This window comes from Heliangelus exortis, chromosome 1, assembly GCF_036169615.1.
Source record: "Heliangelus exortis chromosome 1, bHelExo1.hap1, whole genome shotgun sequence".
NCBI lineage: Eukaryota > Metazoa > Chordata > Aves > Apodiformes > Trochilidae > Heliangelus > Heliangelus exortis.
Genome location: NC_092422.1, coordinates 97,480,382 through 97,494,955, shown reverse-complemented (window position 1 = coordinate 97,494,955; position 14,574 = coordinate 97,480,382). Strand labels below are relative to the sequence as shown.

Genomic DNA, 14,574 nt, shown 5'->3' with positions numbered 1-14,574 from the left:
TAAAAATATTTTTAATTGAACAGTAGAAGTAATAATCAGCTTCTATTTCAGTCTCTTTAATGTTACTACAAAAGGAAATGGATAAGTTAAAAACAAGAGTCTACAAGTTTGATCATCTATGGAAACAAAGCAAGAAAAAGTAAGCGAAAGCAAAAGGCAACACTGAATTTGAAATTAGCATCAATAAAAATCAGGTAGCCATTCTTTCCTCTCTTGTATTGCTCTTCTTACAGCAGTGAAACAGCTACATGATGTAGCATTCTTTTACATTCAGTCTTACAAATTGGGAGGATTTGCTTTTAATTCCTTTAGATGCGGGAGAAGATCAACAACTTCTGTGCTTCATTTCCTGATCCTAGAAACACTTACAGGTTTTGCTTGCTTTTAAGTGCCAAGGCCCACTAACACACAGAGGGACAACTCAAGGGCTTAAGCATAAGCATGTGTGTGAGCCTTTGTGGAACTAAGGCTTTTTGTATTTATTAACCGACAGGTTCATTGCCCTACTGGGAGTACTTCACAGGAGTATTTGCAGTGACTTTATTCTTTTTGGAAACACTACTTTTAGGTCTAGCCCTTTTTAGAGTTCCACGGATTTATGGTGTGAGCACACCTGGGAGTAATGACACCAAAGGGGGACTTTGGGAAGGTCCACCATGGTCCAAGTGAGGGCTTGTAGGCTGCAGAGAGTGATTCCTTGTGCTGCAAAAATGTATATTTCATGATGACCACTGTGAAATATACTCCTGTCTGTGCTAGGAGGGGAGCTCCGGCACAGCTTTGAAGGGACCAGCTATAAGGGAAGTACAAGAAAGGGACACAGGAGATGATGGTGACATTTGCATTGTTTATAGGAATCTTTCTGTGAGATGAGCTCTAGGGCTTCAACACTTGCCCCAGCTATGGATTTGCAGAGTAGCTACAGGTTGGTGTTTCTGAAGACTGCTGGCTGGCCTGCTTTCTGGGTCTAGGGAGATCTCCACCATTACCCCTTGTAAAAAGTTTTGTGGTTTTTTTTTTTTTCTAGCTTTGTGCTTTTACAAGGAAGGAGAAAATCACATCATCCTGTTTTTTACACAGTATTTGGTTGTATGATCTGTAGAAAAATCTCAGATTTCTTCTTAGGATGCATTTTATCTTTCAAGGGAGTTTCCCATCTCTCTGTGGAATCAGAATCTGCCCCCTTTTTAATTAACTCCTAAAAAGGATATTTTGATACTATGCTCTAAGTGATATGCATGAAAAAAAAAATCCTGAAATTTATTCAATTTGCATGTGCAGCTCACCTTATTAGTATTATACTAATAACTAACAGTGAACTGTTAGTTCACTTACTGCCATTTATCCAAGTTATCAGTGAATTCTGTTTATAAACCTCTTTCAAGTAAATATGACTTTGTGTAAGACATTAACTATTAAAATGGATGGAAATATTAACAATTCTTATTTATGGAAGAAGATATATTTCTCACTGTTGTAAAATATTAAATACTATGAAATCAAATGGTCTATGAGAAACTGCATGCTAAGTAGACTGCTTTTGTGATCTGCTCCTTGATTTCTTGGCATGAGCATTTGTGTTAAATTTTACATTCACCTTGTAAAGTTCGTTCTTTCCTAACTACATTATACTGCTATTATAAGTACTCTTGTTAAAGTGACACCTTTTTGTTATAGCATGGTCTGCTAATATAGCCACAGTAAAAACTCATCACACTTTTTGTTATAAATCCCTATTTTCAGGGACTTTAAACTCTACTATAAATATTTGTTCCAGGCTCATGTCTGGCATACAAAATCTCATCTAAACAGGAAAGCTATTTATTATAGAATTATTTTAGTAATTTGGATGATATTTTAAAGGAGGAAAATAAGAAGTGGTTGCATGTTGATTTTAATCTGTTGGGTTCCTAGAGGTTGAGAAGCAAGGCAGGGAGGAAGGTGGTGGGGCAGGAGGCCTGAATTGAGCTCCCCACTGATGTCAGGTTGCTCCTCTGCACCATCCAGTTCTGTTCAGGCCAATCTGAGCTCAAGGGGTATTTTGTCCTCTGATATTTTTTGCTTTGGGGGCTTTTTCAGCCATTGGGTTTCTGGTATAGCCTTCGAAAGCCACTTTAATGTCATACGTGGAAAATTACTTCTGACACTGACCAATTTTTCCTATAAAAGGGAAAGTTCTTCTATTCCTTCTGTTCCCAAAAGCTTCTCAAAACTTTGAGTCCTAGAAACAAAGTGTGTGAGGTCTTTACTGGTATAGCTTAAATTGGGATAATCTTGACAAGGGACTTTTTCTACTACCATGTCATTTGGCTGGATCCAGTGCTGAAATTCAACACCTTTCTGTTGATTTATACAGTCCCCTCAAATTCTCTTCTGTGGACACTGCCGATAAGATGCATCTGTCATAATACCTGTTAAAGGAGTAGTTTCAGACATGAACAATTTAAACTGCTCTTTTAGTAGCTCTTGCTGAAAGGCATGAGTTGTTTCACTTGTCTTTCCCATGCTGGCAGTTTCTGCAGTTTCTGTGGTTGTGTGGTCATTCAGCCAGATCCAGAAGCTGCTTTCACTGAGGAAAAAAAAATATGCATGGGGTTTGGGTGAGACAAGCTCCCTGCCCACCTCATTAAGTGTCTCAAAGAAGTAGTAGTCATGTTCAGCAGGGCACCATGAAGGTCAGACTATCTTGGCTTGTTTCAAATGAAATGATGAAATAGCAGCAACTGATACTTGAAGACCTTTCAGAGAGTGACTGCCATCCCTTGTAGGGATGCCTGAAAGGGTTATCCAAAGTTTTGTTTCCTTGGGGCACACTCAGGAATAAAGACCCCAGAGGACCAGGTGTCCATAGCAAAAAAGGCTTCTAGGTGGCCTCATCATCAGGACAACAGTGAACTAACGGCAGCTTCTTCAGTCTAGGATCAACAAAAGCTTAATGTGGGTCTGTCTACATTTGACAGGCCTGTACGCAGCCTTGGTTGGCCAAAAATCTGTATACATTCATCTGAAGGGAAGGGGAAGAGAAAGAGCAGGTCTTCTTGATCACTCATGGCTTGGAAATGCATGAGCTGAGAAGAGACCAAAGCAGACAAAAGCTTTGGATTGAAAACCAAGTCAAAAATGGGTGGGCTCATAGACTTTGTTGCTTTTAAATGACAATTTGCTGGGCCTGGCAGTTGTTTGTGCGAGTGCTTCATAGCACTAGAAAGACTTCGTGGGGGATTTCTGTGGTTGGTAAGAACAGAAAATATTTTCTTACACTCAAAACTTTATTCTGAAAACCCCAGGGATTAAAAAAAAAAACAAAAACAAAACAAAACAAAACAAAAAAAACAACAAAAAAAAAGAAAAACAAACAAAAAACAAAAAAAAAACAAAAAAAACAAAACAAAAAAAAAAAAAAACAAAAAAAAAAAACAAAACAAAACAAAACCAAAACCAAAACCCCCCCCCCCCAAAAAAAAAAAAAATCAAGAAAATCCCTTCTATCTTCTCACAGTTAGCTACAAAAATTTCTCAGAGACCTCCCTCTCACTGGTGCCTTCCAAGATGACCCCATGGGGTCTCAAGTATCACCTCAAGGTGTCTGCCTGTGTCTCCACTCTGCTGGCACAATTCACATGTCTGTCAGGGTGGAAGGAAGTGCCTGATATTAGGAGGAAGCTCTTGCTGACTGGCAATAGTCTTTGTACCCTCTTAAATACACTACCTTGCTCTCTGCAGCTCTCTGAGATCCCAATAATTCTTTTTCTCCCAGAAAACTGTGTGTGTTCCCACTTCTCTGCCTCCTTCCTGCCTTTTCCCTGCGTCCATATTCTCCACTATTCTTTTTCTCATGTGTTTTCCTAGTTTCTCTTTCTGGCATCCATCTTTACAAGGACTTCTTCAGCAGAAACTATGAAGTCGTTCTTGAAGATGCTGCCAAGGGAAAAAGAAGAGGTGATAGCGGTTAAATCAGAAATGAGTGATGCAGGTTGCAGGGACTTGAGTATATGAATGTGGTAACGATTGGTGAAGCAGTAAAAGTTGGGATAAATAAATCTGGTACACTTAGATTAGAGGGTTGGTTTGTTTCTCAGTCCCAAGCCTTTTTTTAAATAAAATTTTGATATGGAAAATAGACAAGATAAAGATTTGCTTTTATTTTGAAAAAAGCAAATCTGTAACAGAAATTTCACACACGCACACACAAATGTTTTTACATCACCACTGTAATTTTGTTCAAAATTACGGGATTTTTTTATAATTAAAAAAAAAAAAGGCCAAAAGACCTTCATAAAGGGTAAGCCAGTTCTGCATTTCAAACTTGCTAGTCTCTGCACACTTAGGATCAATCAAGCCCACATGGAGTTGTGTTACATATGGGTAAGGCTTATTATGTTATTACTTGAGTTTATCGTCAATTAAGTGAGACAGGGAGTTATTCATGGGACCACCCTGTTTAAGCCATTTTCTGTCTTAAAGAAACCAAACCAAAGTATTCTCACAAGCATTGAATGCACTCTGCTGCTTTGACTTCAGAAAAAGACCACCACTGTTAAGCAGTGATTTATTGGTTTTGTCGGTCTCTTGGGCAACCACTGATGGCAGATTTTCCTGTGTTTCCTATGGTAGAAGCAATATGTTCTGAAATATTTGATTATATTTAAAGTATATGTATGAAAATGTGATATATGATAAAGTACTGTATGGCAAAAAATAATATTGATATGCATATTGGATATATCAAGAGGAAATGTGGAAGATATTTTCATAAGCATATGTTCTACTTTATTTGGTAGAGGAATACTGGAGGGGATGAGAACACTTATGAAAATGTAGAGCAGCCTTTTCTAGCGTATTGAAGCAGTTTTTCTGATAAATGCTTGGAAAATATCCAAAAATATTATGGTATATAAAGGCAATATGTAACATTTTCTTTCTTATTTTTTTTAATATGGTTAATTTACATTAATTCAATTTAGAATAGATTAGAACCATATTTCATACGTATTTAACTTATGTTATGCTGTCTATGCAAACTATTGAAATTTGGTTAATTTTGAAATGATCTTTATATAGCGCATGAATACTGTTCTCTGAATTTACAAATATATGTGAAATGGGCAATACACATATTTAGGAAGGGAAAGACACACTGAACACAGTTTTTTAGTAGTCTGTTTTTTTTTCAGGGCAACCCTTACATACAGGGTAAATCTGCTTAAAATATGGCCACAGAAACTACACAGGCTTATGCATATATTTGCATTCCTCTATGTATGTTAAAATTCTGAGGTGTATTTTCACAAATTTCATTTACTTATTTCTGGTTTTGTATGATCCTTAGTAAAAATTTGCTGATGAGAAAAAAAAATCTTTCTTCCAAGCAAAGTGTTTGACACAATAAAATAAATGTTTGCATCTTTTAAAAATTATTATTTAAAATTTTTGTTTAATTTCAACAAAAATCTAAAAAATTAACCTTCTGTGTTGATAGACAAATGCCAAATTTTATCTGTAGTGCTAAGGAGAGACATTTCTTCTGAGCATGAGTTTTTGACATCTCATGTTTCAGTGTTTAAAGACAGCAGTAGACTGGTACTTGCCCTGCTCCCTTACATGAATGTTCTCCATAGTACCAGACTGTTTTGCCCTGCATTAGGAAAATAAATGTTAAAATTACTTGGAGTTTCCCTATGTTAATCTTGAGATTTTGATTTTTTAATAAGAAGCACTGTTTTAGTACCAATAGAAAACTTCAGTCACAGCTTTCCAGAGCCCTCAAGGATCCAGCTTGCTTCCATGAATGTATCAGTGCCTTTCTGTTTGTCTGCTTTAGATTATGACATTTAGAAGAAAAAAATACTCTATCATATGAAACAGTTAAGTTTAGGTCTACTTTTGTCTTTGCTTCCCTCTGCTCCCTCCCCCCACCATTTTTCTTTCTTTGTATCTCCCATGTTTCTCCTTTCAAACTATGGTACATGGTACTCTTTCCTCCTTTTCATATCCAGAATATCCAACTTTAAAGAAGTGTTTATAGGAAAAAAGCTCTCAAAGGTTTGGCCTTTGCAGAGTAACCTGATATAAGCATATCAATTAATTTTGAGAGGACTTAAAATTAAAAATCCTTGCTTTGGTTTTCAGTACTTCATAAAGATATGTTTTATATTTTCTTGGGTTATTTCCCAGAAAGATCCCTATAAGTTATTTATCCCTCAATTTTAGGACCCTTGAGTTCCTAATTTGATGTATGCTATTGGAGTTTGTTTTATCCTAGCACTGCAACTCTACAGCACTTCTGAGAATAAAGAAAAGCCAGTGATGTTCAGGAGAGGTATCAGCAAAGCCTTACTTTTGCCTAGAAAGTCTTCTCACTTGCCCACAGCTGCCAGTGGAGTGACAACAAGATTCTCCTCCAGGGATTGTGCAGTATTCCTAAGATGAGCATCCTCAGCATTTGGAGGCCCCACCTGTCTATATTGACTACAGAAAAAAGCTTGTCAGGTTAGCACCTTCCAAGCCTTTGTGAATCACTCTTTGTCATACTTGGAGACAAGGCATCCAAAGGTTCTGAAAAACAGGTTAAAAATTAGATCATTTTCAAATGCTGTCTTATTTAACTTGTCTCATGGGCCTTTTTTTTCTCCCCCTGTATTTCTCAAGTGAAACATAACTACTGCCATCAAAAAAGGGTTTTTTTCATCAGATGTTTTTACAAATTATATTCCAGGGTAGTGTTGCAAAAAGAGATAGTTTTTCTAAATCACCAAGATGTAGATCAATATTCCTGAGAGCAGGTACAATAATTGCTGTTGCTTCTAAAAGGTGGATTTTTATTATTATCGTAGTTCAATTCCCACAATACACAGTACCCTTAAAAACTGGATGGATTTAAAAATAGATATATTCTAAATTTCATTTGAAGATGTGTTCCACTGTTTTTTCTTTTATCACTGTTTTTTTGATGTGAAATAAATCAGGTCTGCATTTAGCCATCTACATGGTTTTATAGCAACAAAAATAACAACTGTTCACCCTTAACTACCTGTCAATTAATATATTCTTGAATCTTAGTATCCTAAGAATCAGATATCTTAAAAAAGACATAGTTAAACATCCAGATGAAGATCTTTGAGCCACTTTTCAACTCTTCAGTTTCTGAGAACAGACTGTCTAAAGGTCTTATATTACCACTTTGTAAATGCAATAGAGGAAGGTGCTCTTTAACTACAAAGGCTGCTTCAATTTCCATTTTCACCATCAACTCAGCCTGGTGCAAGCATCTGTTGCACTATGTTTATTAAAAGTGGCATCTCTTACCATGAGAGGCTCATCTGAGATCTCAGGCTGCAAAGTGACTTCTAAGTCCACCTTCGGCATGGAGGAACATAGTGTCCAAACCACAGTCCTCCAGGTCCTATGAGTACCTTTGGACTTCAGTTTCAATAACACACATCTACATTTTTATATGATCCCCCAGTCTATAAATTATTCGGCTCTTTGCCATAAGCCTGAGGCATTTTCTAGTCTTGCATTCCACCTTTTCCATAGAGCCTGAGGCTTTATAGAGATCTTCATAAAAATTTTTTTTTTTTTTTTTTTTTTTTTTTTTTGCCAGAAGGGGATTTATATCTACTTGTATTTGAATTATAATTCCCTAATGGAGAAGTGGACTCAGAGGTAGGCAGGTAGGAGAGACAGAGGAAAAAATCTGAAGGTAAAACTAGAAAAGAGCGAACAGGTTGACACACAGCTGGAGGATGAAGTGACAGTGCTCTTGGCACATTACATTTCCTATTGAAAAAAATGTTGCCCTTTAAAAACTTTTGAAAGTGTTTTAGATTTTTTAACTTACAGAAGAGTCACACTATTAGAAATGCTGTAATTTTTTGTTTACCAGCTTCTCAAACTATCAATTTTTCTAGAACCATTGTTTGGCAAGTAGCTCTTGAATAATCTGCTATACAGTGGATCAGTGAGCCAAAACACTCTCTTTAAGCTGCCTTATAAATAATAATGTCCAATAAATTGATTTTTTTTTATTAAAAATTACAGCAATACTTCTATACATTCATTATTTTAAAAGAAATAACGGAAAACTAATAATGTCATTATATTCTCAAAGAATTTGTATGTTTTATTAAGCTTTTTGACAATTATGACTCTGAAAACCTCTAAAGAGGAATCAGTTACGCTTTTGGATAGCCAAATCAAAAGCTGCATTTGTTTTTTATACAAGTCTAAGAGTACTCAAAATGTGAATATTGGAAAGAAGTAGGTGTTTGAAAGGTTCTATTTTATAGGAGAATCAGCACTGCTTAATGAACTTTTAAAAGCAGTTGACTTAGTAATCTTGTAGTGATTTTTAAATTTTGCAATTACGGAACAGGAGTATTTTAGAATGGCTTAGTCTTACAAGAAATTAATACTGATAGCCTATGTTTCCATTGTATTTGTAGCTCTACAGTTTGGTATCACTGTAAAATAAAAGCACTATAAAATAAAAGTTGGTTAAGAGAACAAGATGCACAAAGTATGATGTGGAACACAACAGGAGTGGTTTATAAATGCTTATGTAAAGTAGACAGCACTTCAACAAATAGGCAGGATAAAAAGTTAATTAAGAGGAGTTGCTTTTTAACATAGGAATAATCCTTTTTTCCAAACCAAAGGATTATTTAATGCAGTAAATCTCTAGGCCACTTGTCAGAATTCTTATGTAGCAATGGAGGATTGGCCTTACATTTTTTGTAGATTTTTGTACAAAAGAGCAACATTTCCTGTAATACAGTAAGCAAGCTTTTTGTGGGAATTTAAAAGAGCACACCAAGTTAAAGAGCTGATCTTCAATTGTTTTGGGTTTTTTTCTGTCCCTTTCTATCAGTAATCAGAAATAAATGAAAGTTACAACTATTTGATTCAAAAAAAGATCATGATAAGTACTCTGAAGGTTCTCTTTCAACCTTGTTAGCTTTTCAGTTCATCTTTCCTCAGCAGTGTCATGGAGTTAATTGTCAAAGTGATGGCACAATGATACCTTTTATGGATTTTTTTATAGATACAGGGCTTGTACATGAAAAAGTAGGCTATTATTGTTATGGAATAGGAATCTGACTTTATGCCTGTATTTCAGCTTTATCTCCTGGAGGAGATGTTAATTTCTGCTGAATGACTTTGCAAATTCTCACCTAATTAAAATCACTAGGCACATCTTAGTGGATGAATTGAATTTGTAACTTCATTAGATAAGACTGTGCCAGGGTCACTAGGACATACTATTGCAGTTACTTGGAGGGATGGGAGGTGTGATAGCTGAGCCTATTGATACAAGTGGTGTTTATTGGGACAGGAAAGAGTATGTTATAGACATAGGCCTTCAGAAACCTATTTTTAAAGTTAGAGGCACAGAGCAATCCTGCAGTTTTTCAGAACGCTTCTTTTGGCTAAGGAGCAATGAAAGAGACAAGAGTTAACAAATGGGAGATGAGGTTGCTTGAAGGTTTAATTTGTATGATCGCTAAAGTGACAGGAGGATGATGAGCAAAGAGAGGATATAGCCAACTGTCATCTGTAATCTATGAGCTTTCTTGCTCTGACTGTTTCTTAGCTGATGAAAATCAGAGTAGTTCATTTGCAGTGGGTGAGATTATCGCAATGGGATTTGGTTCTGGACCTTTTTTCAAAATTACTTTCATGGCTTTCATTCACCAGGTAACTTTTCAAATTCAGAACCAACAAGAAGAGACAGCTACAGAACACCTGACAGAAATACCTCTGGGAGAGGTCTCTGGATTATCAGTGAGGACAAGCTTTTCAGCCTCAGGTGAATGTCCTAGTAAACCAAGTTGCTGAGTGTTTGCATTCTTTCTATGAAAGTGATTGAATTCTTTTTTTTTTTCCAATACATAATATAAAAACAAAAAAGAATATTTTGGAATATTTCATAAAACACAGTTACTTTCTTACCAGCATTAGCATCAATAATTTCCTCTTGTTTTCTTCCTGGTTGCTGTGTTGTCTCTGTGACATCTTCTGGTTTCTTTTCATTTAGTACCCCCTACTTGATTGTTCTGGCAATCTTTTTAGTTTCATTCTTGTTACCCATCATGTGTCTTTAGAATGTAAGAATGGATTGATTTGCCATGATCCTCTCTGATAATGCACTGTATTTTTTTCAAGCCTGTTAAAAGGACCAGGAAATTCCTTTATGCCTAAATTATTTATCTGAACATAATAGAGTACAGTGGCAGAATAATCTTGTCTTAGTAAACCTTTTAGATACCGGCATTGTTGCAGATGTAATTCTGCTAGAGAGGAACAGTCTGTGACGGCCTAGGAATGGTAAATACCAGGGGTACTCTTCTGGGAGATGAAGTATTCAGCAAGACTGATGTTTTCTTATGCCACACGAGTGAAGATGAGACCTCCAGAAGTATTGCTTACTATAAATTTTTGTTTAAAATGTTTCCCGATAAGGCTGCTTGAAAAGTGCTGCAGCATTTTGTAAATGGTAATGAACGAAAAAATCCAGCTCAGTCTTCTCTCATATTCCTTAACACTTCCCATTTTGAAATAATACACTTTCATTTGTTACCTTGAAAAAGAATAGGCAGTTGTATTTCTCTCAGTCTTGAACATCCACATTGCAGTAATGTAGAAAATCATAGAATCATAGAACTGCCCAGGCTGGAAGCAACCTCTGAAGTTCCTCTGGTCCATTGTTTCATAGGAAAGGGAGCCTAGATGAGATCATGTTGCACCCTGCTCAACCACATCTTGAAAACCTCTAGTGATGGGGACTCTACCATGGCCTGAGGGAGGTTATTCCAGTGACTGACTGCCCTCACAGTAAAAAAAAAATTCTTTCTTATGTCAAGATGAAACCTCTCCCTGTGCAACTTTACCTGTTGTTCCTTGTCTTACCTCTTGTTCCTTGTGGCACCTTATCAAGAGAGGGTCTCCGTCTTCTTTGTAATCACTTAAACATGATCTTTATACTTGATTATTCTTTAGGATAAAATTATTATATTGTAGGTACTTATTGTGTCAGTTAATCTCTTACTATATTGTCTCCTATTAAGATATTATCTAAAAGGTAAGCCTAGGATTCAGATTTTGTAATATTAATTTCCAAAATTATGCTTTTTTAATAGTTATAAGTAAATCATTGATAATTAAATTATATTTTGAAGTCAGTGTGAGCAAAAAATCTAGAAACTTCTAATTTAAGGGAAAGTTACTTTTCACTATTTTATATCTTTTTGGTTATTTGATCCAGCTCTGGTGATTGTATGCTCCAAAATGTAATTTTTTTCTTTTGATGTCTTAAAGAATAGTTTGCATTTAGACCTCTTCTTTCCCCTGGATAATAAAAGTTCAGTTCAAAATATCTGATATTTCTTCAAATATGGACAAACCCCAGTGCTAAAATGTTGCATATAAAGTAATTTGTGGTTTTAAAGTTTGGTTTCCAATCTCCCATATAAATGCAAATATAATGTTTTCCATTAGAATAACTCTACCTAGTGCTTTTTAATAGAGGCATTGGAGACTAAAAAGTAGAGTAGAATCCATTTTGATAATATTGCATCTTCTCTCTGGGCTCCAATCTAAATATTTCCATCTGTCAGATTTCTTATTTAATAGTCTGAATAATGGCAGTTGCAGGGGAAAAAAAGGAACCGACATTTTTATTTCATTTTCTTTTGCCAGGCTCTGGTGGTCTTACAGTTTCTTCTTGGATTGCAGAAATGTGTGTGTGAAGATTTATTGTCCTTTCCTCTGCCAAGATGTCTCCCAGAAATCCAAGGTGTCATTTGCGAACGTTTATAACCAAACATGTTTTCTAACATTAAAGAAAAAATTTTTAAAATCCAGCTTTCTCCAGACTCAGATCTCTGCTAAAGTGGGATGAAATATATAAAAAGAAGCTTGGGTATATGAAAGTACAAACTACAGAAAAACTCCTTCTCTTTGTGTAAATGTACAAAGCAAGATCCTGCCATGACTGGCTCTGTTGTCTTGACATCTGCCCTGAATGCTGCTACTGCCTCTGACATTGTCTAAGTGAATATGGAGCACACAATGCCTCCCAGTTTAGCCACAGTAAACTGATAAATTCCTTTGACATTTGCTGGGGAAGGGAGGAAAATTGTGATTAAGTAGTTCTGGGGAATCAAAAGGTCAAAATATTGCATGAAAAAGCAAGTTTCCACTGTTAAAACTCCCCTTTCTAGTGAACCTTGCTGAAGCATCTGTTGATGATGATCTACCTTTACAAACTGCTTTCTGCTAGTTTATAGTTTTACATGACTTAGCCATAAACAATTGCTCTAAGTTAAAGACTTGACATGTAAGGTTATTATTGAGTAGTTTGTCTTGGTTTATTTTTTGGTGTTTGTTTTGTTTGGTTGGGTTTGGTGGTTTTTTCTCCTAAAGCCCTTCTGTACAGAAAAGAAAAAAAATTCTGATATTTTATTGTTTTATTCTGATTTGAAGATCCTAGAATGTTTTCTATTTTTTTTCTCTCTGCTTTAAGTCAGATGCTTAAACTACCAAGGAAATACAGTATCTAATACACACTGGAATATGAAATGTCCACAAATCAAAGCCCACCCCCTCATCCAAGGTCTTCTTAGGAGTAAACATAAGGAAAATAGAGAGAAATTTCCAAGCATGTCCTATATGAGAGTCCAAAACCTGTGACGTCTGTAATGAAAAGTAAATAAATCACTCTGCCCTTCATTGCCAAGCTGTTAATCCATGATGTAGAGTTGTCCTCTTGTTGTAAAGAGTGATATATGTCATATCAAACAAAACAAGAACTGAGCTGACCCTTTACCCATACCTCAAATACAATGCAAACATTTTTAATGCCTAAAAGTTTTTTCTCCTGTTTTCTTTCCCCCTTTTCACACCTCTCTCACACCTTTCTGGTTTCTGCTGGGGTGGGAAGAGTAGAAAAGTGTGTGGGAGCCTGTTTGAAGAGTTCTACAAGGAATTTCAGCCCAATTTTTGTCAAAGAGGTTTCAATAACACCACCCCACCCACTGTTTAGTCCTTCCTGTCCTCTGCTGCTTGGGACTTCCAGGAACAGGAATATATGGAGAAAGCAGATTTGCAAACAAGGAGTCACCTATCCAAGGATCACGCAGAACAAAAGCTATACTGGAGCAGGAAATCTAGAGTGAGGTAGCCTTTAGGAAATACCCAAGAAAACAAACCAAGAAAACTAGGAAAGGAAACACTGGCTGAAAGAGTTAAGAGGAAAGAAGACTGTGGGAAATAATTGTAGTAAGTCCCTGGATAAAACACTTTAAAGTCAAAGGAAAGAATGTGGCTGGTTTAGGTAACATGAAAGCAGTTCCTTAATATGTTACCTAAGTTTCATTTAAGTCAATGAGTAAATTATCCAGTGACTTTCATATTAGTTGGACAGGGCCCTAAGTGAAAAAGGGCATGAAATTAACTGAATTTTGTCACTTGTAAAGCTCCCGCTGAGCTCATTTCAGGATCAAAGCCTAGAACTATAATTGTGTTGCTCATTAAAATAATGGAACAAATATTGAGAGGAAAATAACTAAATCCAGGGCAGTAGTGCCAAGAGCGATAAACAGCATGGGTTTATAAAGAACAGATCTTGCCTTACAAATCAGATTGCCTTTTTATAATAGAATTACAAAGGGTCAAGTTCTGCCATGTTTGTGAAGGCTGCCTTGTGCTAAGGAACCACTAGTCTGTTCCTGGTAGCAATTACCTTGTTAATAATGGTCCTAAATTCTGAGTTGTAATTAGCAGATGAGGAGGGAGTAGATTGATACTATGCCCTATGACATTTTACTGATCAAGGGTAAAATTCTGCATAAGCTTTGTGATGTAGGAGCCAGGGTATTAGTGGGAAATTTTCAGTAGTATTGTCTTGTGAATTAATATCCTGGGTGAATGGCTGTAACAAAAAAACATGGTGACAAACCACAAGGTACAGTGATCTGCAAGGTGCTTGGAGTGCCATGGCAAAATCAAGAAAGTCACTTAGGGGAAATCTTTATATAGGATTGTAAGATATTGGAAATGCGATGATTATGTTGGGAAAGTGAGAACCTGAAAAGGTGTTAAGTTATGTGGGGAAGAGATATGTGAATGGGATTCAAGCATGCAAAACCCAAAATCACTGGCCTGCACTTGCAAGGTGAAAAGGTGGAGGAAATACTGGTGCAAATCCTCAAGAGCCACAAGAAAATCCTTCATGTCACAAACCAGACTGGACCATAGACCTCCTGAGAATGTAAAGTTCCAGTACTAACGCATTCGGAAGCGCAGTAAAGCGATAAAGATGTGGGTCAAATTGAAGGGATATGGATCATGTAATCAGATCCAGGAAGATATGCATCAGGTTTTGTGATAAAGGAGAAATTATATATAGTCATATGGATGTATCTGTACCTAGTTAAGAAATGTTTGATGAAGGAGCAAAGTAATAATCCATCAGGCACATGGCATGAAATGAAGAGTGAAAAATGTTGAGACATTGTCCTGAAGAACATTGGCTGTGAAATGCACTCGTTCTCTGGGTGAAAAAGATTGTCATAT

At 36.2% G+C, this 14,574-nt stretch overlaps 1 long non-coding RNA gene across 1 annotated transcript; it reads left to right on the top strand.

Annotated features, from left to right (window-relative positions):
- The first annotated feature begins 6,357 nt into the window (after positions 1-6,357).
- On the top strand, positions 6,358-13,000 carry LOC139792928 (uncharacterized). Its single transcript, XR_011724451.1, has 3 exons — positions 6,358-6,489; positions 9,697-9,808; positions 11,698-13,000. It is a non-coding gene; the product is annotated as an uncharacterized lncRNA (long non-coding RNA).
- Positions 13,001-14,574: the final 1,574 nt, after the last annotated feature.